The sequence below is a fragment of the Elgaria multicarinata genome, chromosome 16 (genome assembly GCF_023053635.1).
Source record: "Elgaria multicarinata webbii isolate HBS135686 ecotype San Diego chromosome 16, rElgMul1.1.pri, whole genome shotgun sequence".
Classification (NCBI taxonomy): domain Eukaryota; kingdom Metazoa; phylum Chordata; class Lepidosauria; order Squamata; family Anguidae; genus Elgaria; species Elgaria multicarinata.
Genome location: NC_086186.1, coordinates 21,856,936 through 21,882,930, shown reverse-complemented (window position 1 = coordinate 21,882,930; position 25,995 = coordinate 21,856,936). Strand labels below are relative to the sequence as shown.

Sequence of the window (25,995 nt, the reverse complement as noted above, 5' to 3'; positions counted from 1 at the left end):
AGGCATTGGGAGGCCCCAGGTCTAGACCTTAGTCTTGTCATGGTGGCAATTTGTGGCCCTCCAAATATTTTGGCCTACAATTCCCATCAGCCTTTGCCAGCGTAGCCAATGGTGAGGGGCTGATGGGAATTGTAGGCTAAAACATCTGGAGAGCCACAAGTTGTCCATCCATGCTTTAAAGCAATGAAACAGGTGCCGATGACAAGCAGTTAGGAAGCCGCCATTTTGATCTACCCAGAATGCCCTGGAGCTGATGCTATGTGAGACCACAATTGTTCTGCTGCTGCTCACCAGTAAGTCCACTTGCTGAGAGTGGTGGTTTTATGCCGTCAGACAACGTTTTCTGGAGTTCACGGTGTCGACCCCCCACCATACCTATCCTACGGGATTTCCCTAAGGCTCTGTTTTATCCCTCATGCACGAAACCGCTGGGTGAGATGTTCCAGAGATTTGAACGGAGTTGTCATCAGGATGCTGATGACACCCAGCTCTCTCTTCTCTTTTTTATCTAATCAAGGTGAGGCGGTGGATGTTCTAAATCAGCGTCAGGATGTGGTAGTGGCTTAGATAAGGGACGATAAACTGGAGACTCAGTCCAGTTATGAGAAGATAAGAGCCAGGCTGGATCAGACCAAGAGTCTATCTAGTCCAGCGTTCTGTTCACGGAATGGCGTAACAGCTGCCCATGCAAAACCCACAAGCAGGACATGGGTGCAACACCACCCTCACTCCTATGTACCCATCAAGTACTCTACATAGGCTTTCTTTTCTTTTTTCTTCTCCAAGCTTAAGCTATGGAGTGTAGCCATCTCTTCCTGCCGAATGAGGCTGAAGTATCTCATCTGCTCCATCTCATCTTCTCCCGTCGGCTTCGCAGCCTCTCAGATGGGGGCGGGCGCTGGGTGGGGGGAGAGATTAAAAGGGCCTTTCACTACCAAACAGGAAGCTGAGTGAATAGCAGCCGCGACTTCTGATAATGCCCCGTTTGTGTAGAGAGAAAGACTAGGGGGGAAGAGAGGGGGGTAGCGTTGAGCAAGGAGCGAGGGGAATTGGTCTCTCTGAAACGTACCAGAGCCGTGATTAGGGCTGCAGACGGCATCCCAGGCCCGCCGAGTGTAATTAATACTTGTGGAGGAAGAATATTTCCTCTTTGGCTAATTATAAACCTGCTTCTAATGTGCTCACCCAGGGGGTGACTGCTGTTTTCCCACCCCCTCCCTTAGAAGGAGCCTTGACTGTTCCCGTATCCATATCCAGTACAATGATCCCGGATCCATATCCATATTGTCTATCCACCGTGGATTTCCTCTGTGGGCCTGCCTGGGTTGTAAGACCGTCTGGGGAGGCCCTTCTCTTGGTACCACTACCATCTGAGGCAAATTTTGTGGGAATGTGACAGGGCCTTCTTGGTGGCTGCTCCCAGACTTGGGAACTCCCTGCTGAGGGAGGTTAGATTGGCCCCCTCTGTGTTGTCCTTCCGCCAGCAGGCAAAGACGTTTTTATTCAATCAGGATTTAGCATATCAGCCAGACTGCTGCTTGAAGGGGTTTTTAATTGGTATTTTATTTGGTTGGGTGCTGTTTATTTCTTTGATTGTTGTGTTTTTAATTTGTTTTTATGCTATGTTTTAACTAAGATTGTGTTTTCAATTTGCTTTTTATTGTTCGCTGCCTTAAGCACCATTATTTTTTTAAAAAAGAAAAGTGGGATAGAAGTTCGTTTATTTATTTATTACATTTCTATACCATAGCCAAAGCTCTGTGAGCGGTTCACGAAAGACCAAAACATTAATAATGATATACAACATTTAAGACCATTAAAACATACAATAGACAGTATACACAAAGGCAACATAAATCTAAAAACAACTTCCAACCAAACCTAAAAAAACCAGATCCAGCCAGGGTCGATTAAAACTCATTACATGCTGCTAAATGCCTGGAAGACGAGAAAAGTTTTGACGGGGCGCTGAAAAGATAGCAATGTTGGCACCAGGCAGGCCTCGTCGGGGAGATCATTCCATAATTAGGGGGCCACCACTGAGAGGGCCTTCTCCCTTGTTGCCATCCTCCAAGCCTCCTTTGGAGTTGGTACCCAGAGGAGGACCATTCCCCTAAATCAGGGCATGCTGGTGTGTTGCAAGAACAAAGTGCGCCCCCGCCCCCCGAGGTGGTCTCCTTAGCTCTGCCCCATCTCTGCATCGATTATGTTCAGGTGTTCAGGAGAAGCGCTGGAATTTGCTTCCCTTCTTCTACACTTTCAAAGTGTTGAGAGAACCCTTCCCCAACCTGGTGACTGTCAGATGTGTCAGACTGCAACCCCCATCATTCCCAGCCAGCCATGCTGGGGATGATGGGAGTTGTCTAGAGGGTGCCCGGTTGGGGAAGGCTGTCGAACAGCATCTCCAAAGCCGAGCGCGACATAGAAGAGTCTGCTGCCTGCACGTGTGACCGCTTCTGTCCTCCCTTGACCGTACGTTTCAGACTGCAGTGCAGAAGTCTCTGATTAACCCCATTTCCCCTTATCCAATGTGGGAAGCCGTGGTAACCAGCTTTGGAACAAGCCAGGATCCTGTGACATGCTTTGAAGCTGGTTCGAGATCCTGTCATGTTCTGAGCCAAGATATCAGTCTGAACTTGGACAGACGTGTTTCACATTTCCTCTTGAGCTTTTACCTGTGGGGGGAAGATAGTCTGAGCAATTGCGCTGTACATTGGAGGTGCTGTGAGCACATCATGACTAAGGCCGTTTTTACACCTGCCTTTCCCCCCGGGATCGTCCTTGGATCATCCTTGTGCATCCAAACGACACACAGGGGATCCCGTGGGACGCTCACCTTGTGGCAAGTGGACCCCGTTTTCCTTTCCCCTTGCTTTAGGTTCCAGAGCCTATTTCAAATATTTCCCTGGCTTCTCTTTTGTGATTGGTAGTCTATGGTAGGTTTTAGGATGAGGAAGCGATAAGAAAAGGCAGGACAGAGGCTGAGTGCCATTGAAGCTCAGCAAACTCTGAAGACCTACCTGATAAATATCCCAGCCTGGTAATTTGCAGAAGGAAGGGGCGTAATTAAGCCTGCAGTCTGTTCAGCTTTCAAGTAGGGTCCGGAGCGGTAATGCTTCTTACGCCGGAAAGTTAAACACTGTCATTATTCAGCAGCGAAAAGCGCACACAGAGCTGACATTGTTTCTGCCTCTGTTTGATTTAATAATCATTTGTAGCAGGTTTTGATGGGCCGTTAGCTGGCGTCTGCTTTTTTTTTTTTCTGCAGAGGGACTTTTTCTTATATACAAAGGCGTGTTCTGTATGAAGAAGGGGGCCGTGCTCCCTTGATTCACGTTTTGCATTGATGCTCTGCGGTTAATTCGGGGAGCGTTTCGGGGGTAGTTGTGTGGGTGGTTGTAGGGAAGCAACGAGTGAAAGATTTTGGGTACAAATCCCTAGCAGAGGAGCAGCGAAGGCTTTGTTTCCGGAACAAATCGCTTTGAACACCCCCCACCCCCGGCTTTGCAAAGCAAGCTACGGCGTTACAAGTCCGCACACGTTTTTACCAGCTAGCTGGCTTGCGCATAAGCCTCTGAGGAGTCATGTGTAGCATGATCTTAGCATGTTCGTGCAGAATTCTTTCTCCGTTGCATTGAGTGGGGCTTCCTCCCAGGGATAGGATGGCAGCCTGTAATTGGATAGCATGAAAGAAAGAGAGAACGAGAGAAAGAAAGAAAAGCCACTTTGAACATAGGAAAATGCCTTGTACTGTGTTTGGCCATTGGTGTGTTTAGCTCAGCTACTTGACAGGTGCTGTCCAGATTTTCTGATGGGAGTCATTCCCAGCCCTTCCTGTAGCTGTCAGGATTTGAACCTGGGACCTTTTGCACGAGAAGCAGCAACACCCCCTCCCATATGACAAAAGGCATCCCTGCCAGGTTACTTGGAGGCCGCTCTGACATTGCAGGTGGCCACACAATAGCCCATCCTCTTTCCCCGGTCTGAGAAAAGTGATTCATTTACTTAGACTTTGGATTTTACGCTCATCTCGGGGCATGGAAAACAAGGGATCCAGGCAGCCTGGATTTTTGCCTTTCTCAGCTCGCAAGCTTCCTGCAGCTTTGAGGCAGAGTTAATGTGGTCTAGTGGTTAAAGAGTGTGAGCTCAGAGTCACGCTGGTTGAAACAGCACCTGAAGTGTGAACACAGTGTGACGAGATGTATTGCGTTTCTATTTAAATTACAATTATTTCTAAATTATTTCTAAACTTAGCCCATGTAGAGTTTATGCAAATCTGTCTCTTCTTTTGACCTTGTTTTGGGTGACGTGTTTCCGTGGGAGGAGCCATAGGTCAGTGGTAGAGCATCTGCTTTGCATGAAGAAGGTCTCCGGTTCAATCCCCAGGATCTCCTACGAGAAACCTTGGACAGCCGCTGCTGGACTGGGTCAACAATACTGGGCTGGATGGACCAGTGGTTTGACTCAGTATAATCCTTCCCTACAGTGTGAGAAACACTGGGCCTGTTCAGACAACACGCTAAGCCATGGTTAGGCCGGTAACCCTTTTGCAGCTAATGGTTAGTGAGTATGTTTAAACCGTGGTTATGTAGACACCATGGTTAGGAATGGTTCACACGACACGGTAATCCGTTATGCTTAAAATGCTTAGCGTGTTGTGGTGGGAATGCAAATATGTACAAAGATTATGGAAGATGGTGTTTTTTGAAATTGAAGAAATAGTGGGAATGAAAATAGAACAAACACCAAAAATTGCATTACTGTCACTATTTGAAGATTTAAAATGTGGAAAAGAAATTAAAGAATTGATATCGAGTTTGCTGACTGCAGCACGATTGATGGTAGCTAGGAACTGGAAGATTCAGGGGGAATATTCTATTGAAGAATGGTGTAGAGAAGTTTGGGATATAGCTATTAATGATAAATTGACTTGTAATATTAAGTGGAGGAAAGGTATAACTAAAATAAATGAGTTTGAAGGAATTTGGAAACAGTTCCTAATATTTGTGTTTTCTAAGGGAAGTGGGAAACCGCCAGCGGAAGAAAGTATGAGATTTTGGAAGCAGGAATAGATCCCGAGGTGGGGGGTGCACTTATATGTTAAGAATGATTATATTGTATGATAGGATAGGTTATAGTTAATATTTACTCAATATATATGTATTCAACATTTATTCAAAATGTATGTAGTATGTTGTGTTGTTTCTTTTTTGTAAGATGTTTTAATTTGTGGTAAATAAAATTTTAAATTTTTTTTTTTTAAAAAATTAAAATGCTTAGCGTGTCTGAACAGGGTCTGAAAGATTGTGTGCTGCTGGATGACAATTCCCATCATCCCTTGTCATTGACCATGCTGCCTGGGGCTGATGGGAGTCGAAGTCTGACAACATCTGAAGGGACTCCGGTTTCCTCCTCCTTCACGCACACTTTAAAAGCTTAGTCTTTAATTAGCTGGTACAGCACGTTTTTTCTTACCTAAATATTTTAGGAAAACGATCCAACAGTTTGGAAAGGTATTTGGCCTCCATTCAGCACGGCTTCGTGCATTGTGTATTTTGGATGTGCATCTAAATGTGCGTGCACCTGAAAACATGGATACGTGAAAGGCACATGTGCAGTTACTCATCTGGGATTGGATTGTGACTGACTGTGGCATCACATTATCATTTTTTTGTTTTACTTTAGTGTACGCGTGTGGAGCTCTGATCCGGATCAGGACCAATGCGTGCAGGTGGTGTGTTTTGTTTTATTTCTAAACCTGTCCAACTAGCTACTTTCCCTCTGAATTCCCCCCACCCCATTGGGGGGGGGGAATGATAAAAACCCAACCTCGATAGATGCCATTGAATCGTATTAATTTCTTTACTGTTGTGGAAGTGGGGGCAAATTTAGAAGGGAGGGTAGCTTGATGGGAAAGTGCCACCTCACTTACCCACATGTGGTGGTCCCAGGTGTGATCAGGGCCCCATGTGTTTACACCAAACTGAAATAAATAGTTAGGATCACCTACATGTTACACATTTAGCGTAGGGTGCAGTTTAGCCCCTCAAACTGTTGTTGCAAGAGGTGAGCTTCGATTTTGCATTTCCAGTGAACTCAGCATTATTTCCATTGGGACCTTGTAGGAGCATTCTGGAAATGCCTCTTGAGATGTATTTGTTGCGTTGACAAGGAGAGAAAATACCCTTCTCGCAGTTGGAAGCAGCAACTGGCAGCCCCAGTGCAACATCTGGCCCCCTGAAGGAAAACATCTGGCCCCTTCAGTTGCCATTCCGGAGGCCAGGGCACCAGTGGTGGCCATGATAGCGGGACCTGCTTGTATCATCTCCTGAAGTTGTCACTCAGTGAAAATGGGCCACTGATGGGTGAGGTTGCGATGATGAGACGTATGCGCAGTAGTGGCGCTGTAGTCAATTAGCACGTCTGCTTTCCAGAGGAAGTTCTGCAAGAATTCCAACTCTCCCTCTCCCCATTCCAGATGTATTTTCTTTGGAAGGACCAAAGCCCTTAACTTTGTTTGCATTGGGCTCTGTTTGGGCCTCCTTGGCTAACCATTTGATTTAGGTTCGGGCTGTTTGCAGAGTGTGTCCATTAAATCCCTTTTTCCTGCACAGGATAAATATTGTCTAGGCTTCCCCCTTTCCCACCGCTATCTCTTCCTTCTGGATTCTAAAGGTTTTAGCTGGCGTCTCAAGACAAACGAATGTGGTATGTGTGTTGGGCCCACCTAGAGCACATGCATTCAGAAAGGTTAATTTCGTCCTCCAAAATTTCTGTGGACGTCTGGGTGAGTGGGCGCCTGTCTCATGCGTGACCAGGGCTGCTTCCAGATAAGACTTTTATTCTGCAGTTCTGCCTTGTTGATGGATTATTTTATTTATTTATTTATTTATTTAGTGCCATAAGTGTACATGGTCCTGTACAGAGCGCGAAACAGTAAAACAACGCCCTGCCCAAATGGCTTACAATCTAGAAATGTCGGCATAAAATTTTAATAATGTTTTAAAAGGTTAAAATTGGGGGGGGGGAAGGGGGGGGGCTAAGGAAAGGCCAAGCGTAGAACCCAGTTTTCAAGGAGAAATGCCAGAAGCTTTAGAAAAAAGAAAAGTTTTCAGCTGATCCTTAAAAATTGAGATTGAAGTTTGCAGATGCTGCGGAAGGCAGTTCCAGGAATATGGAGCGGCTAGAGAGAATGGACGAATTTGAGAGAGAGAATAGACCAACCTCAGGCGAGTTAGAAGCAAGGATACGTGAGCAGCGAAGATCCCTGGCCGGGGTATAAAAGAGTCTTCGGCCTACATGTGTCCCTTGACAGACAAAAAAAGGATGCCCACCCTGGGTTTAGTGAGACCACAGTTGGACACGTGAAAGTGATGAGTTTGAATCGGCCGGTCCTGTGCAGGAGAGGTGGACTGGACCATTTCCCACTTTTATCAAGGCTCTGCTTCCGTAACTGGGCAACCTAAGCACATCAAAGCCCTGTTGGATCAGACGGAAGGTCTACGAAGTCGAACGTTCTGATTCCCAGAGTGGCCAAGAAGCGAAGTCTCCAGGCAATGGTCCTGCTCTTCAGAGGGCACGGTGCCTCTCTGAACCTGATGCTTCTATCATAGCCCAAAGCTGCCGACAGGTCTATCCCCCATGGCTTTGCTAATCCCCTTCTAAAGCTGTCTGAGCCGGTGGCCGTCGCCACATCTTCTGGAGGTGAATTCCATAAATTGACCGTGCTGCGGATGTGGAGAAGGGGAGCTAGAAATGTGTTCTTCCCAAACTAGGAGGGATTCCCCCTCCCTTCTTATACAGGTGCCTTTTTTCTTTTCGGTGGGGGGAGAGATCTTCTCTTGGCTAACCTGGACCTTTGGCCCGTTCGTCCTTTGTCACAGAAAGTGGGTCAAAGGACCGTATCATTTGCCTGGCTGTTTCCTTGCTCTCGGCCGAGCCCTTCATTCAGGCGTGGATAAAGCGAGGAATTTGATCGGACTTGCTAACGTCAGCCCTGCTTTGAAGTCCGTGAAACGGGATACGGGCAGGGTTACCACTCCGCACAGGGTCCTTAGCGTTATTGATTGAAACAGGCGCAAAGAGGGCCCGTTCGGGGTTCCGCCTTCCAGTCAAGCAGTTTGCCGATCTTGCGACACGGAGGAACGGCGCTGTAAGGCTGCAGTGTTTTGGGCTGAGTGTGGCAGGTGGCTTCTGGGTGCCGTGGCTGGGATGTAGCGGCAGCCGCGTCTCTGGAGGCTGGCTTGCGCATGATCCCGGCGCATGCGCTCGACGGGCACTTGGCAATATTTCCCCCATCCCCTCTGCCCTTGGGTGTGGAAATTCAGTGTGAATCTAGTCCTACACGTTTGCTACTTACTGTCTTCTCTCTTGGTGGTGAACGGAAGCAGAGGAACATAGGCAGCATGCTGTACATTAGGGCGGTCCATATGCGCCCACTCCTCCAGCTGTTCTTGTGGCACCGCAGCGAAATTTGCAGCTGCAAAAAACAAACAAACCCAGTGACTTTGCAAGGGAACAAGGTGTGCGGAGAGGAATCCGCGTGTGCATCCAGAAGCCTCCAAGGAATGTGATTCTGCTTGAAAAAGGACAAGTGCTTCCTTGCAAACTAGTCTTTCTTTCTTTCTTTGCAAATTCAACAGCAATTTCAGTGGGATGCACGGCAGGTGAATTCTAGCAGACAATGTCCCCTGGCCCAGCGGTCCCCAACCCTTTTGACACCAGGGACCGGTTTCGTGGAAGACAATTTTTCCACGGACCGGGGGAGGAGGGTTTGAGGGGATGGTTTTGGGAAGCCACCCCCTCCACTCTAGCGTCTTGGCTTTGCTTCGGCTGGGTGGGCGCCAGGATGCTGGGGCAGGCGGGCGGCTTCAGAATGGCGTGCCCGGAAGTCACTCTCCCAGAGCGGCTTCTGGCCAGGCGCGCCGTTCCAACATCGTCCTGGCTTCGCTTCGGCTGGGCAGGCGACATGGCGCCCTGTGCTCAGGTACGCAGAGGTGGGGGTGGGTGGGTGAAAGCAGCTCACCTGCGTGGCCCGGTTCCTAACAGGCCACGGACCGGTCCCGGCCTGGGTGTTGGGGACCTCTGCCCTGGCCAATCTCCTGGAAATTGCCCACTCCTATCTTATATTATAAATCAGATCATCTGGGGGGCTTAGCTCATTGTCTGACTAGCAGCCCCACCTGGAGATTCCAGGGGTCAAACCTGCGATGTTTAATATGCAAAACATGTGCTCTCTCCACGAGCTGTGGTGCTTCCCGAAGGGAAATGATCTTTCTTTGTATCTTGTTTAGGAACATATGGAGCTGCTTTCTACCAGGCCAAATTACTTGTTCAGATATCATGCTAAGCCATGGTTAGGCCACTAACCGTTTTGCAGTAAATGGTTAGTGAGTGTGTTTAAACCATGGTTAGGAATAGTTCACACAACACTCTAAGCCATAATGTTTAACTCAAAATGCTTAACCACCATGGCTTAGGGTTTCGTCTGAACAGTATCATTGGGGCTGCAACACAGAGGGAAAGGAATAAATACCCCGGCCTGTGCACCATGGTCCTGATCCTATCGCACCCTCCACATTCCACGGCTGCTATGTAAACTTTAAAAAACGTTGAATGTTTATTTCCCCTTTGCAAGAGGTTTCTTCAGAAGGATAGGTTGACTTCCAGAGGTGACTAGTTCCTCTCGAGTGTGTGTATGTGGGGGTGCTTGGGCGCGGTTACTTTCTGCAGCTGAAACTCTCCCCACGGCCTGAGTTCGATCCCAGCGGAAGCTGGTTTCAGGCAGCTGGCTTGGGTCGACTCAGCCTTCCATCCTCCTGAGGTTGGTAAAATGAGTACCCAGCTAGCTGGGGGAAAGGTAATAATGGCTGGGGAAGGCAATGGCAAACCACCCCGCTATAAGGCCTGCCACGAAAACGTCAGTGAAAGCTGGTGTCCCTCCAAGAGTCAGAAATGACTCAGGGCTTTCACGAGAGGTTCCTTTCCTTCAATCTTCCTAAAAGCCACTGATCTCCTCGGTCTAACTTTGCAGCTTTGGCTGCCTGCATGCGTTATTTTGTGTCTCAGCGATAAAACTGTTGAATAATTGGTTCTGTTTCTTGACTTCTGCGGAGGTCTGTTTCTCTGGGTGGAACAGCACTTCTTAAGAACTGTGAGGCTGCCGCTGAAAATGGCAGCCCTGTGTCATGTTTTCTTCCCGCTCACCCCTCTTCCTGTTAATGTAAAGTATAAGACTCGCCTGGTGACCCAACGTCATAATTCTCAGTGTTACCCGAGGTTGTATCCTATTGCGCCCATGCGCTTGCGGGAGCGGCCGCTTGTGGAACAGGGCTTTTGCGCTACTAAAAATATGTCGAAATGAATGAAAACGCGCATTTCTGAAACCGGAGCCTGCAGAAGGCAGCTCTGTTGACTTGTCCCAATCCGGAAACAAGTGATCCAGGGATTATTTTTAGAAGCATGGAAGCCCCATTGTGCAAGCAGTCACTCCTGCAAGGGCAACGGAAGCAGCAAAGGTGGAGTGGCCCTGTTGGCTACTGCCCAGTGGCAACTAGGGATACGGAACTGGGCAGGTGGAGACTCTCGGAAAACACTCAACGTCGTGATGTGGGACCCAGAGCAGTAACAGCAAAAACGACACAGTTCTTCTGCAGCCATCTTCCTACTACTACCTTCTGCAGCACTGATGCGCCTACGTACCCGCCAACTGCTGGGTTGGACCCGAATCCGTGAAAGCTTCCGCCATAAAGCAGTTCTTAGATTTTTGTTGTTGCTGGAGCACGGAGCAAGTTATACTGCGCGTTACGGAGGGCGAAGGAGGAGTTTGGTACAAACTTGATACAAGCTTTGCCTCTGCCTGTTCCCCCGAAGGCAGGCAAAGTGTTTCTCACGGATAGTGCGCCACTTGAAAAGGACGCTGCTTCTAATTAAGCGCGTACCATCTCATCAAATGACTATGAGATTCCCCTGGCAGCTTCCCAAAACAGAACTCATGCTGTCTGCTTTTTCCCCTTATGGATGGGGTGGTGGTGGAGTTCCTTCCTTCCTTCCTTCCTTCCTTCCTTCCTTCCTTTCAGTAGGGTTCAAAGCGGTAGAAGGAGAGAGGTGCCACCATGTCGTTTTTGGGGGGTGGGGTGGGGAGCCACCTGCATTTCTGACTAGGTTTTTAGTGCTGAATGCACCTGCCCAACCCTGCAGTTGGGTGGTAAGACTCCGGGGCCTGCTCCGACGTGCCCCTACTGAACCTCGTTGCCAGTTTTGCTTCGGGCGAGAGTGCCCGAGATCATCTCCGGGTTCTGCACAGTATGTGTGCGAGGGAGGGAGGCGGTGGAGGAACTGAGCCGAGAGGCCCGCCCCGCGACCCATCTTTCGCACCTGTTCTGTAGTTTTAACCCTTGTGGCCTTTTTGTTCTGACCTGGCCCGGTTGCATAAGCTTGGGCCAGTTGTTTCAACGTGTGCGTTCCAGGGCAACAGGTGGAAATGTGATATTTGTGTGTGTGTGTGTGTGTTCGACTGAGCACATATTTGGTAGTGCTCCCTCCTTTCAGTGTCGCAGTTCCACCTGTCTGGCCAAGTGTTTTTTTTGGGGGGGAAGGGCAAACTGTTTCTGCTCTGAGTTTTTTTGGCCGGCCATCGGAGCCAAAAGTGGCCGTTGGCCGTCTCCTGTTTGTGCCCATTTGCTTATCATAGAATAGCAGAGTTGGAAGGGGCCTACAAGGCCATCTAGTCCAACCCCCTGCTCAATGCAGGAATCCACCTTAAAGCATCCCTGACAGATGCTTGTCCAGCTGCCTCTTGAATGCCTCTAGTGTGGGAGAGCCCACAAACTCCCTAGGTAACTGATTCCACCGTCGCACTGCTCTAACAGTCAGGAAGTTTTTCCTGATGTCCAGCTGGAATCTGGCTTCCTTTCACTTGAGCCCGTTATTCCGTGTCCTGTATTCTGGGAGGATCGAGAAGAGATCCTGGCCCTCCTCTGTGTGACAACCTTTTAAGTATTTGAAGAGTGCTATCATGTCTCCCCTCAATCTTCTCTTCTCCGGGCTAAACATGCCCAGTTCTTTCAGTCTCTCTTCATAGGGCTTTGTTTCCAGGCCCCTGATCATCCTGGTTGCCCTCCTCTGAACATTCTCCAGCTTGTCTGCATCCTTCTTGAATTGTGGAGCCCAGAACTGGACACAGTACTCTAGATGAGGCCTAACCAGGGCCGAATAGAGAGGAACCAGTACCTCACGTGACTTGGAAGCTATACTTCTATTAATGCAGCCCAAAATAGCATTTGCCTTTCTTGCAGCCATATCGCACTGTTGGCTCATATTCAGCTTGCGATCTACAACAGATGTTGCTTTTGGCCGTGGCAAGCCAAAATGTGGAACTCTGACATGCTTCTTCTGAATGAATTCTGTAGTTAGAATTGATGAAGAAAGTTTAACACATTTCTGTCCGTGTCAAAGCACAATTGGCCGGCACGCCATTGGAATATGCAGTTTTGCGGAGTTTGATTTCCCCCAACAAAATAAAAGTGGCAATCGGTTCATGGAAAGATATCCCCGCTGCTGCCTCTCCACCTCAAAAGGGGTGGAGGCACGCGGAGTGATTTGCAGGGGACAAGACGCAGGTACACGTGCTGGGTGTTGCTCATACCTTCTTCTGCTTGCTGGTTTCCCCCTCCAGTCATCCACCCACCCACAGCTGGGATTCCAGACCGTGCACGTCACAGTTCAGGCACAATAATTGCCAGTACAAATTTGCTAACCGGCTAACTCAGATTTTGTGTTACTGGTTTTTATCCGCTTTACAGTTTCAGGAAAACATAGCTTGAAGAAAGCCAGCAAGCTTTCATTTATCCTCAAAGTCTAAACCCTTCTTTTATTGATTGATTGTATTTGTATCCCGTATTTTTTCTTCTGAGGAATTCAAGGCAGCGTACATAATCCTGCTCCTCCCCATTTCTCTCCTCAAAACAACAACCCTGTGAGGTAGGTTGGGCTGAGAGTCTGTGATTAGCCCAAAGTTACCCAATGAGCTTCCATGGCCGAGTGGGGACTAGAACCCAGATCTCCCAACTCCCAGTCCGACACTCTAGCCACTACACTACACTGGCTTATTGCTTCAAGACCATCTTGTTTTCCATCTCGTGGTTGACTGGAGCCTTGGAAACTCCACCATTGATTCACTTCACCCCCCCCACTGGTGACCATTTGCTCTGTCACAGAGGAATATAAATATCCACCATGTTTTGGGTGTTGGATTACTACCAACGCTGTTTTATGTCCATCTTTTATACACAGCTGAATGCAGGAGGATTTGTGTGTGTGTGTGTGTGTGTGTGTGTGTTTAAGCAAGTGGGGCAAAGGAAAGATTCAGCGCGAAACCCTGACTTTCTATTTCTTAATGATTAAATAATTGTCAAACCAATGGTCCAATTAGGACGTCACAACCACCCGGGGTTCTTGTGGGTGAGTGAGCATGTTGTTTAGCGCTATACATGAACTGGGAACTCTGGTTTGTTGAGGGAGTTCAACGTCAAGAGTTTGTGACGTCCGAACCAGGCCAATGTTTTAGTTTCTTCTTGAAAAGCAGTCTGAAATGTTAAACGGGGACTTGGAATATTCCCTGTAACTCAGAAAGTAGATGCGGAGTGATCAGCTGATTGATGTCGGGGTGACTTAACAATAGATCATCAAGGGTTCCTGATTCTCAATAATTTAACACTAGCAAGTAAAAATACAATTAAAAAGAATTCCCTGCCATTGCTTGCCTTGTATTAATGACTTATCTCCCAGCTTCAGTTTTTCCTCATAGGGTGACTACATATACGTTGCCCCCAAAAGGACAAAAGCTGCAGATTTGCATTAAAATCTGTGTGTGCTGATTTATTTGCATGAATGCAAATTCGGAAATAATGTCTGCAACGTAAATAGAAACACAGTACATCTCAGTGTAGTGGGGAAGCCTGGGATTTTGTGACCTGTATGCCTGCTCAGTCCATCGTCCATGTGCTGATGCTAATGTCTGCCCTTTCAGTAGAATAGAGGACTGTCCTCTTTAAAGTGGGACACACGGCTACCTATATTGCTTTCGAAGAGGTCTTTGTGCAGCACGGCAGTCCAATTTTAGAGGGCTGTTAAAATCTATGGAGTGACCACACTTGGAATAGGGTGTATAGTTCTGGTCGCCGCAACTAACAAAGGACATCGTGAAGTTGGGAAAAGTGCAGAAAAGGTTGACTCAGATGATCAGGAGGCTGGAGCAGCTCCTCTGTGAGGAGAGGGTACAACAGCTGAGATGGTTTAGTTTAGAAAAAGCGAGAAAGGGGAGACATGATAAGAGGTGCACCAAATTATGCATGGTGCGGAGAAAGTGGACAGGGAGACATTTCTCTCTCTCATGATGCTAGAACCATGAAACTAATGGATGAGAGATTCAGGACAGATCAAAGAATCATAGAATCATAGAATAGCAGAGTTGGAAGGGGCCTACAAGGCCATCGAGTCCAACCTCCTGCTCAATGCAGGAATCCACCCTAAAGCATCCCTGACAGATGGTTGTCCAGCTGCCTCTTGAATGCCTCTAGTGTGGGAGAGCCCACAACCTCCCTAGGTAACTGATTCTTCTTCACCCAGGGCATAGTTCTTCACCCAGGGCATTCTTCACCCAGGCCATAGTGAAGCTATGGGATTCACTTCCACAAGATGTAGTGACGGCCTCCAATTCGGATGGCTTTCAGAGGGGAGTGTACAAATTCCTGGAGGAGAAGGCTGTCAGTGGCTACTAGTCCTTATGGCTATATGCTGCCTCCAGTATCAATGGCAGTAGGCCTATTGATACTACTTTCTGGGGTAGGGTACTGTTGCAAATGTGGATTTCCTCTGGGCAGCTGGTTGGCCACCGTGTGAACAGAATACTGGACTAGATGGACCCATGGTCTGATCCAGCAGGGCTCTTCTTATGTTGTTCCCTGCTCTTCAGTAACTCAGATGTAGATTTGTATATAGGGCATCATCCCAGTCTATGGCTCATGAGTTGCAGTAGAAAAGCCTTCTCCAACCAGGCGCCCTCCAGAGGGCTTGGACTACGAGTCCCATCTCTCCCAGCCGGGATGGCCATTGGAGAAGGCTGAAATTAGACAATGGGTTCCATTCCTTAACTAACATTTTGCATCTAGCTCCTTCTCTCCTTAGTCTGCATCTGGCTTTGGCCTGTGGATATTTGGGGTTCTGGTAAAAAAACAAAAACAAAGTAGACCCCACCTCCTTGAAGTTTGCCCACCACTATTTTAGCATTCTCATTTCAACGGGTTTGTACCGGTCGTCTTGAAGGATGACGCTCTAGCAGCTGGGCAGCTATGTGCAGTATGCTCTGGTCCAAAGGCTTAATTGGAGTGGGGTCCTTAATTATTTTCATTTATTTTTATACTGCTTCCTTTTGCCACAGGGCTCCCTGTAACGGTAATGTGAAACTGACTAGAGATGTTGGAGGCGTGTGTTTAAATGATCCCTTTTAAGAGAAGATGTATTCCTTGCAACCGCCCTAAGGAACTAGATCTCATGCAGCTGTAGACCCAAGGAATGTTTTAAGAACTTTCTACAGTAAGCCTCTGCAGTCCCTACCCTCTAAGAAGCACCAAATCTAATCATTGTAACTGAGTCAAACTTGTTTGCATCGCTTCTCTTGAAGGACACACGCTCTTTTTCTTTTTCTTTCAGCGTATCTTTGAGTTTCTTTTCCTTGTTGAATATCCTGACTTCCCTGCTCGTCATCCTGGTTCGGATGTCATGTTGGCTGGCAAAAAGGACCAGCCTCCTGCCTCTTGCCACCAAGTCCCCGCTCCTAGTCAATGGTGGGGTAATTGTCAACTCCATGTTGATTATGGAGGGGGTACTCCCTACACAACATGATTATAATCAACCATGGTGTGTAGATTAAGGAAAGGAAAGGAACCTCTCGTGCAAGCACTGAGTCATTACTGACTCTTGGAGGGATGCCAGCTTTCGCTGACGTTTTCTTGGCAGGCCTTATAGCGGGGTGGTTTGCAGTTGCCTTCCCCGGCCGTGATTACCTTTCCCCCAGCTAACTGGGTACTCATTTTACCGACCTCGGGAGGATGGAAGGCTGAGTCGACCCGAGCCGGCTGCCTGAGAACCAGCTTCCGCTGGGATCAAACTCAGGCCGTGGGGAGAGTTTCGGCTGCAGAAACTGCTGCTTTACCGCTCTGCGCCACACGAGGCTCTGTGTAGATTAAGGCCAGTGTCAATTTAACTGTTAGTCAACGGTGTGTTTGATTGACACATCCCCTGCCCTCTCCCCCCCTCAACCCTCCCACTAGTATCCCATCAGCCATTGCAAGTTCTGCCACCTGGACTAGAGCGACAGCTGCTGCTTTGGTCACTCTTGCCAGGGGACTTTGTAGTCGCCGAAAATAACCGACTGTGCGATGAAATAATCAATGCTGCCCAATGCACGACACGATAACCAACAGTGGACTATTTAACCCACCGTTAGTTTTTGTGTCATCTGAACCTAGTCATTAACATCTTCACTGACTCGAACCATGGTTAAAGCTCACTGTGGTTCCCACCACAATTAGGATTTGAAGTCGGATTGCAAATCCTGGTCAATAATTCCTGAATAATAGTACTCGAAGGAGCATCTGATTGCTACCAGGGAAACAGTCTTGTCTGAAGTCCCCCCCTCCCCTGCATCTGTTAAGGGCCCTTCCCTAGGGAGATCTGCCTGGGGTCTTCAATATATACCTTTAGATGCCAGGGTAAGTTAGTTCTCTTCTAGCAGACATTTAATCTTTAATCTGTTGCTTTGATTATTATCTTTCCTGCTGGCTCTTTAATATTCTAAACATTTTAAAGGTATTAATATTTTCGTCATTGTATAAACAGCCCCGAGGGCGTCTGCCAGTTGGGCAGTAGATTAACTTGATTAATTAAAATTAACAAATATTATCTGTTTAATAGTATCTGGGTCAGAGGGAGTTTTACAGTGAGACTGGTCCCTGATTTGGAAACCGGTTTTCATGGAGCCTGCGTTTCTTCCGCTCCGGATGCTAGATAGTCCGGGTACTGCTGAGAATCATAGAATAGTAGAGTTGGAAGGGGCCTCTAAGGCCATTGAGTCCAACCGCCCTGCTCAATGCAGGAATCCACCCTAAAGCATCCCTGACAGATGGTTGTCCAGCTTCCTCTTGAATGCCTCTAGGGTGGAAGAGCCCATCACCTCCCTAGCTAACTGGTTCCATTGTCATACTGCTCTAACAGTCAGGAAGTTTTTCCCGATGTCCAGCCGGAATCTGGCTTCCTATAACTTGAGCCCGTTATTCCGTGTCCTGCACTCTGGGAGGATCGAGAAGAAATCCTGGCCCTCCTCTGTGTGACAACAGGATCCCAACCACAAAACCTGTTTTTCCTTGTCTTAATTTCACAACGTTATATTGTTCCTTCACAAATAAACCGAAGGTGACGAGGCTGATCTTTCTTGCGTTTTTTGTGGCGGTGGTGAGGGACTTCATCTTGACTTCCTTTTAGAATGCTAGCCGGGGCCAGCTGCTAAGAATCCTGCATCAACCAGCTCATTCTATTTTCTCCTTTGGAGGACATGGGGATTCTCTCCTCTCCTTTTTTTGACCTCGTCTGTCCATCACCACCTTTTGCCTTTCGAGCAGCCACTCCCATGGGGGCATCGTTTGAGCCAAGAACAAAGCTCCATCTTTCTGCAGCCCTTAATTGACTCGCTAGGAGGAAGCGGAACACCCGTCCATTAGCTAGCGTGGCCATCAAAGCGCCGGTGTTTACCGAAGAGGGGGAGGCGAATCGTTTTGATGATGTGGGTTTCTCTTCAACAAATTATGGGAATAATTGAGTTTCAGGGAGGTGACGTCACAAAATCAGCTTAATTCAGACCTGGCCCTAGGATTTCCCATTTTTGCCTGATAATGCCATGCCAGCTGGAAGTCTGGTATCCATATATCAACGGCTTGGCTTTCTTCAAAATACTACATCGGGCATTTTCCAGGGTGGGTGAGGCTGAACTTCCAGGAGCTCTGCTTGTTGGTTGTTCTGCTCCACTGTGGCAAGGACATTCAACTGGTAATACTCACCTCTGACTGTACAGTTCAAGGAAATGCCTGCTCATTTGATTGTAATACGCACTTGAGTTGTAACAGTTGTTTTCCAGCTCCATTGGCTAGGGATGTATGGATCACCCCATGTCAGTTTTCACACCCGTTCATTCACAGATACGTTCCGCCCTGCCTCTGCGTCAATCTAAGCTTCTTCCCAGAAATAAATCCGCAAGAAATGTCGTTTGCGTTCTGTGTGCCTGTTTCCTGCCAAAGATGCGTTGTTATGTCCGTTTTCATGCAAAATATGCATTTGTGTGAGTATTTTGGTATGTTTTTAGCGCTGAAAATCCATTGCAAAAATCAGAGTAAGAAGGATAAATATATCCCAATCTGCACATTAGTTCAGGTTCGTTCAGTTCTGGACAGAAGGAAAATTGTGAACATCTCTACTCCAATACAAATCTATTGTGTGCTCTTATTAGAATTTTAGCCATGGCTGGCTGTGGCATTATGGGAGTTGTAGTCCAATACATCTCAAGGGCATCAGGTTGGGGGAGACTGATGGCTATTGACATGAGCTCTAAATAGAATGTCCATGATAATAATAATAATAATAATAATAATAATAATAATAATAATAATTTATTTCTTACCTGCCTCTCCACTTGGATCGAGGCAGGGATCAACAGCGAATATAAAACACATAAAAACTGATGAAACTCTCCCCACAGCCCGAGTTCGATCCCAGCGGAAGCTGGTTTCAGGCAGCCGGCTCGGGTCGACTCAGCCTTCCATCCTCCCGAGGTCGGTAAAATGAGTACCCAGCTAGCTGGGGGAAAGGTAATCATGGCTGGGGAAGGCAACGGCAAACCACCCTGCTATAAGGCCTGCCAAGAAAACATCAACGAAAGCTGGCGTCCCTCCAAGAGTCAGTAATGACTCAGTGCTTGCACAAGAGGTTCCTTTCCTTCCATACTTAATTAAAACATCCTTAAAACATCCTAAAAACATTTTAAGATGCATTAGACCTTTGAATTACTTGTGGCCGGGGACAAACAGCACATGGTTATTGCTTTTAAAGGGTCTTTTGGGATTCCCAGTGGCATCTGGTTGTCCACTGAAACAGAATGCTGGATTAAATGGGGCTTCTGGTCGGATGTATTAGGGCGGTTCTTATCCGTCTTCAGTTAATATAATAAAAAATCTCTTAAGCGTTTTATATACAAAAATATTAAACAGTTAAAAATACATGCATAATGCAATATAACGCTAAAACAATTCAACTTTGAACAACAAAGCAACAATAAAAAGAGACTGTAAAAGAGCAGCATCAGGGCGATCGAATATAAGCCGGGGAAAGCTTGCGTGATGTACGTTTTCAGAAGGTTTTTGAAAACACACCATAGCTTTGGCTTCTAGACTGCACTGGGGCAGGGTGGGTCCCAGAGTGCGGGTGCCACTCCTGAGAAGGCCCGGTTTCAAGTCGTCACATGGCGATGTTCGGTTGGTTGCGGCATGGCCGAAACAAGGCCTCCTCTGAAGATCTTCGGGGTTGGCTGAGGATCAGATAGATCACGTATGAAAACCTGGAATATCACCCTTAGCTCTGCCCCTTGCATCAAACGGGGGCAAGCGACAGACGCCTCCTTTCCCCTGTTGCTTTCCTGTGTGGTCCTCCCTCCCACCCTGGTGGGTTGGTAATTGCAGCAGCTGGATTCCATCCAGAACATGTTCTCTGCAGATGTGATAAAAGTTCTGCTTCTGCAAGGCTTCTCCCGCCACCCGCCCGCCGTCGCTGCTGTTGCCTTTCAATCACCTGGGCCTCCCTCGTCTTTTTCTCTGCCCTCGCTGTAAGGGTAGCAGCCACCGTCTGCGTTATTTATCTCTGCCGCTCCCTCCCTCTTCCCTTGGCCCTGGACCACAGGGATGTCTTTGTAGGAGACAACATGATATAGCGTGGGAATGAGGCTCTGCTCAGCCCCATCACTTGGTTCTTGATAAAAATGAGCTCCCCGACTTTCTGATTTAGGCTGTTGTTTTGACAGCTCCCACGCTTTTGCCTAGCGTGTGATTTTTGCCACGTTGGCGCTCGCAGCTCCGTGGATCGATGCATACGGCGGCCAAGAGCGTTGAGGCCTCGTAATCTCTCGCAGAAGCATAAGATTCCAGGATGCTGCTTTCGCACACCCGTCTGCCGCTGGAGTGGCTTTCCTTTTTGTCCCCAAAAGAATGGACTTTAAAAGCGGAGGCCAAAGCTGCCTCCACGTTCAGGCATTGTGTTCTCTTAAGCAGCTCTCCCGCTGCCTGCTGCACCTGTGAATAGGAACTAACCTTGTGATTTCCTTAACTCATACATGGAAGACGGACAATGACTCTGATGAAACGATTGCACGTCTTTAGATATCTGGGCCTTTGCTTCGATGCTCGGCTTTCCCGGAGACAACATCTAGATGCAGTTAAGCTGAAATCATCTCACTCAGTCCCTACTTCATTTTTTAAAATCACAAGAGGGAAGTTTGGTCACCCCCTCCGTTCGAGGTATTCTGGAAGAAGGTACTTCCATAACTAATGTATGGATAACTAATGTATGGAGCAGAGATATCTGTTTTTGAGGTGTTCCAGATTTTTTTTTTAATGAGATCCCTCCTAACTGTCCCCTGTTGTACTTCTGCATCACTTTTAAGGGCAGAAGTAGGACTGATTACTGTTGAAACAGCTATCTTTAACCCACACACTTCAGCAATAATTTTGTGTAAACCAGCTGGGTAATTTAAATAATGTGCATTTTGCTATCTTATCAACGCATGTGCAGCCTGCAGGTGAAACACAGAGCTATTTTTGAGTTGGGTGGTGAACCTACCTGTACACTCCAATCAACATTTGATCCCCACTTCTGAGTGCCTCCTCCAAAGGAGGTTCGGAGAATGGCACCAAGGGAGAGGGACTTTTCGGTGTTGGCCCCTCACTCCGGAAGGCTCTCCTCATTGAGTTCCATCTGGCACCTACATTGTCCTCTTTTCAGTACCAAGTTAAGACTTTCCTCTATTCCCAGGCATATGATGCAGTTGGGTTTTTTTTTTAATCAGCTCCTGTTCGTTTTATTGTTAATTGCTTTTAACTTGTTGTCAAACCGTTCGGAATTTTTGAATGTTAAAAGTTTTTTTTTTCTTTTTATAACGTTTTATTATATTGCGGACTGCCCAAAGAGCTTTGATACTGGGCTGTATAGAAATGTAATAAAGGAAATGAAATAGAAGTATTGCATAGGAAAGAATCATTGTGGTGCTTCTTGGCTTCAATAAGCTATAGATTCAGTGGTGGTGGGGGTGTACTTTGGATACAAAGAATGGGATGGTAGCATTGGCACACAAACTAAATCTGTGCTTGGCATTCTCCTGTTCAAACCCCATGGTGAAGCTCATCAGTTCTGTCCCTGGCATCTCCAGCTAGGGGTTTGGAAAAGAATCCTGCCTGAAACCCGGAGAGTGGCTGCCAGTCAGTGTTGACATTACTGGGCTAAATGGACTAATGTACAAGGTAGAAATATAATTATACTAATGTATAAGGTACTAATGTACAAACAATGTTTATATGCCAAAAATGCTATTTTGGGCTGCATTAATAGAAGTATAGCTTCCAAATCACGTGTGGTACTGGTTCCTCTCTATTCGGCCCTGGTTAGGCCTCATCTAGAGTATTGCATCCAGTTCTGGGCTCCACAATTCAAGAAGGATGCAGACAAGCTGGAGCGTGTTCAGAAGAGGGCAACCAGGATGATCAGGGGTCTGGAAACAAAGCCCTATGAAGAGAGACTGAAAGAACTGGGCATGTTTAGCCTGGAGAAGAGAAGATTGAGGGGAGACATGAGAGCACTCTTCAAATACTTAAAAGGTTGTCACACAGAGGAGGGCCAGGATCTCTTCTCGATCCTCCCAGAGTGCAGGACATGGAATAACAGGCTCAAGTTAAAGGAAGCCAGATTCCAGCTGGACATCAGGAAAAACTTCCTGACTGTTAGAGCAGTACGACAATGGAATCAGTTACCTATGGAGGTTGTGGGCTCTCCCACACTAGAGGCCTTCAAGAGGCAGTGGACAACCCTCTGTCAGGGATGCTTTAGGGTGGATTCCTGCATTGAAAAGGGGGTTGGATTCGATGGCCTTGTAGGCGCCTTCCAACTCTGCTATTCTATGATTCTATGATTGCGGGATTAAAGGCACAATCCTGTGCATGTTTAAACCCCCCCAAAAGGTCTACAACTCCCAGCATTCCCCAGGCAGCCATGTTGGCTGGAGCATGCTGGGAGTTGCAGGACTTCTGTCTAAGCATGCATAGGATTGTACCCTAAGTTGTTTTATGCGGTGAGCAGCCTGTAGCTTAGAGTACAGCTCGTACTTTGCATGAATACTTTCCCAGGTTCAAACCCTAGCACCTCCCGGTAGAAAGCATCTCTGATGTAACTGCTAGCTGCGGTGTCTGGCTTGGTATAAGGTAGCATTGTGTGTGTGTACACAAATGAAATAAACGAATATCCATGCACTCACACATTATTTGTTCTGTTGAATTTGTAAGAGGTTATGTTTTTTGTGCAGGCGTAGTTTGGGTCTGGTATAATTTCAGTTCTGAGTTGCTGGAACCTTCCTTCTTAGTTGACTCTCTCTTTTCCTTCCATGAGGCAGCTGCGCGACGTGGCGTTGTGATAAAAGCAGGGCTGCCTGCTTAGAATTAAAAAGGATGAATTCGCATTTCTCCTCCCTGGCTTTTATGTGAGTCCACTGAGTCAGAAAACACACTGGCTGTAAAATGGACACTCGTGCCAAAGCTGGAGTCTGCATTTTTCCCGGCCGAGTGCTTTTGCTAAGCAAGTTTAATAGTAGCAACTGTTGGACAAAAAAGTCCACTTACCGTAATAGGACTTATCACTGTTTAAAAAGGAAAAAGAAAAGATGTAGATGCATCTGTTATAAAGCGGAACAAACCGCAGTTTGTATTTTTTAAAAATTTCATTTACTTCTCACCTTTCCTCCAAGAAACCCTAGGCAGTATACATAATCCTCCTCCTCCGCTCCATTTTACCCTCACAACAACCCTGTTTTACCCTCACAACAACTTGATGTTGTGCGGACTTTATACTGTTAGTTTTACCCTACCCTGTGCCTGTTTACCCTACCCTGTGCCTGTTTGCATTCTCTTCCCCTCCTTATTGTTCTACTATGATTTTATTAGATTGTAAGCCTATGCGGCAGGGTCTTGCTATTTACTGTTTACTCTGTACAGCACCATGTACATTGATGGTGCTATGTGAGGTAGGTTAGGTTGAGAGTCGCTGACCGGCCCAAAGTCATCCAGCGGAATTTGTGGCCAGATGCCGAGACAAGGGCCTGGGTCTTCCCAGTCCAACCACTACACCACAGTAGCTTTCCAATCTTGTTGGTTGCGAGATCAGATGTGGTTGAGAGAAGAGTGAGGCAATGGCTGAAGAGGGACCCTCTGATTTTGAAACTTTTATAGTAGTCAAGGAGAATCACCTGACCCTCCCAGGCCTATTAGGAATGGTTGAGAGTATCACCTGACCCTCCCTGTCCAGTGGTGCTCAGGCACTGTTTTGGGTGTGCAGAAGGTTGAAGGGTGTCTTTAAGGGAAAAATGCCACAAAGGTAAAACCAGGACAAGGGCAGCACTGAGGTGGCTTAACTAGCAATTTCCTTTCTGCTGTTCATTTAAAGCCCAACTCCTGTATTGTTTTGCATTTCATTTCCTCTCTTTGAGGAATGAGCGGCTTGCCGGGTGGTCACAGGTGGCTCATTTCAAAGGCACATTTTGCTCCCAGGAGAAAAGAGCACATGGCGTCTCAACAGGTGGAGGGAAAAGAAGCCCAGGTTCCTCGGGTTCTGTCCCGTTAACCAGTTTATTCCCTCGCGGTGGCATCGTAGAAGGAGCTGGGGACTCCACGAGAAATGGTTGGATAGCTTTGACAAAAAGGAGTTGGAACTTGTGAATTAGACTACAGATTCCGGTACGGTGTGTGTGTGTGTGTCTGCATGTGAAAGCACAACTCATCTTGAGTTTTAGGAGGAGAACTGAGCTGGAGAACAGGGGTATGTGTGTTGTCCATAAAGGTATGTTTTCGTTGCCCTAGGTTTATCATGCCTGCTTGAAAGACGGAGGGATAGGTGGGCTTTCTCCGTTGGCCACTCCTCTTGTGCATAATGTTACATGAGTTGGGCACATCATGCAGAATCCATATAACATGGAATCCGGATTGCTGCAATAAACGGTTCTCTCCTGTCTCCCTTTCTTTTGGCAGGGGTGGTGGTGGAGAGAAGCCTTGTGCAAATTGGTTCTCACCTGAAGTGGGGTGTGTGTGTGTGTGTGTGGTGGAAGGGAAGTTTGTGTGTGCCTTTTCCATCACCACCCGAAAAGGCCCGGCTAGCTCAGTAAGGGTTAAAGAAATAGGAAGCAGTTTTTTTTCTTTTCTGAAATAGTGTGTGCGCGTGCGTGCGTAGTTTTTATTGGGATCCCCCCCCTCCAGGAGGGGAGGTTTAATCTTACTCTCCCTAGCTGTGATTTTATTTATTTATTACATTTTTATACCGCCCAATAGCTGAAGCTCTCTGGGCGGTTCACAGAAATTAAAACCATGAGGGACATAATAAAACAACCAACAATCTAAAAACCCAAATACAAAATACAATATAAAAAGCACAACCAGGATAAAACCACACAGCAGAAATTAATATAGGATTAAAACAGAATTAAAACAGCAAGATTTAAATTTAAGTTAAATTAGGTGTTAAAATACTGAGAAAATAAAAAGGTCTTCAGCTGGCGACGAAAAGAATACAGTGTAGGCGCCAGGCGGACCTCTCTGGGGAGCTCATTCTACAGCCGGGGTGCCACAGCAGAGAAGGCCCTCCTCCTAGTAGCCACCTGCCTCACTTCCTTTGACAGGGGCTCACGGAGAAGGACCCCTGTGGATGATCTTAATGTCCGGGCAGGTACAATTTTACTGGTAATCCTGCACCCCACCCGGTGCAGGTACGGGGCTTAGGAAACAGCCTCTGTGGCTACCAACTTGTAGCCATGCACGTGGGTGGAATGACCAATAAAAACATTGCTTATCCCTATAGCCACTTAAACAGCAGCTAAGGGGCTTGGGACGTCTCTGGGGTTGTGTTTTGAGTGCTCTGTTTGATCCTGACAATTGTGTGCATCGATTCTGTTTTCACCACATTTGTTACATTGTTTGTTTTATGACTGAGGCCTTTGTTTTTTGTAACAAAGTTTTTATTTTTAAATTTTGTCTCTTGTTATTATAAGAGGGGACAGCTGGTTGGGAACTGAATGAGAACACAAGAAGAGCCACGCTGGATCAGACCAAGGGTCTATCCGGTCCAGCACTCTTTTCACACCGTGGCCAGTGAGCTGTTCACTAGAGAACCACAAGCAGGACATGGGTGCAACAGCACCTTCCCACCCATGTTCCCCAGCAACTGGTGTATATAGGCTTACTGCCTCTGGGCTAGTAGCCATTGATCGCCTTCTGCTCCAGGAGTTTATCCAACCCCCTTTTAAAGCCATCCAAATTGGTGGCCATCTTTTGTATCACCCACCAAGATCGAAGTGAAATACTGATTTATATAACAGACTTCCTCCCCGGCTCTTTCTACTCTGCTGTCAAGTGCGATCAAAAATTGGCCAGCTGCAAAAGAGTGAAAACTATATGTAGTTTACCTATAGTGAAAATTATGGGGGATGTATGAGTCGCCAGGGGGAATTTAACGCTGAATTCCAGTTCTTGGTTGCTCAGTGGAAATCTTCCAAGAAGCTTGGCTAGAAGCAAGCTATGGTTTTATTATTATTATTTTTGAATTCTTTGTTGGATGCAAGAGGCCTTTTCTATTCATTTTTTTTTGAAG

The 25,995-nt window shown here is 47.1% G+C and overlaps 1 protein-coding gene across 2 annotated transcripts in view; it reads left to right on the top strand.

The window, feature by feature from the left end:
* AKAP13 (A-kinase anchoring protein 13) overlaps nucleotides 1-25,995 on the top strand; it is a 298,396-nt gene that overhangs the window by 44,179 nt on the left and 228,222 nt on the right. The window lies entirely within an intron of this gene.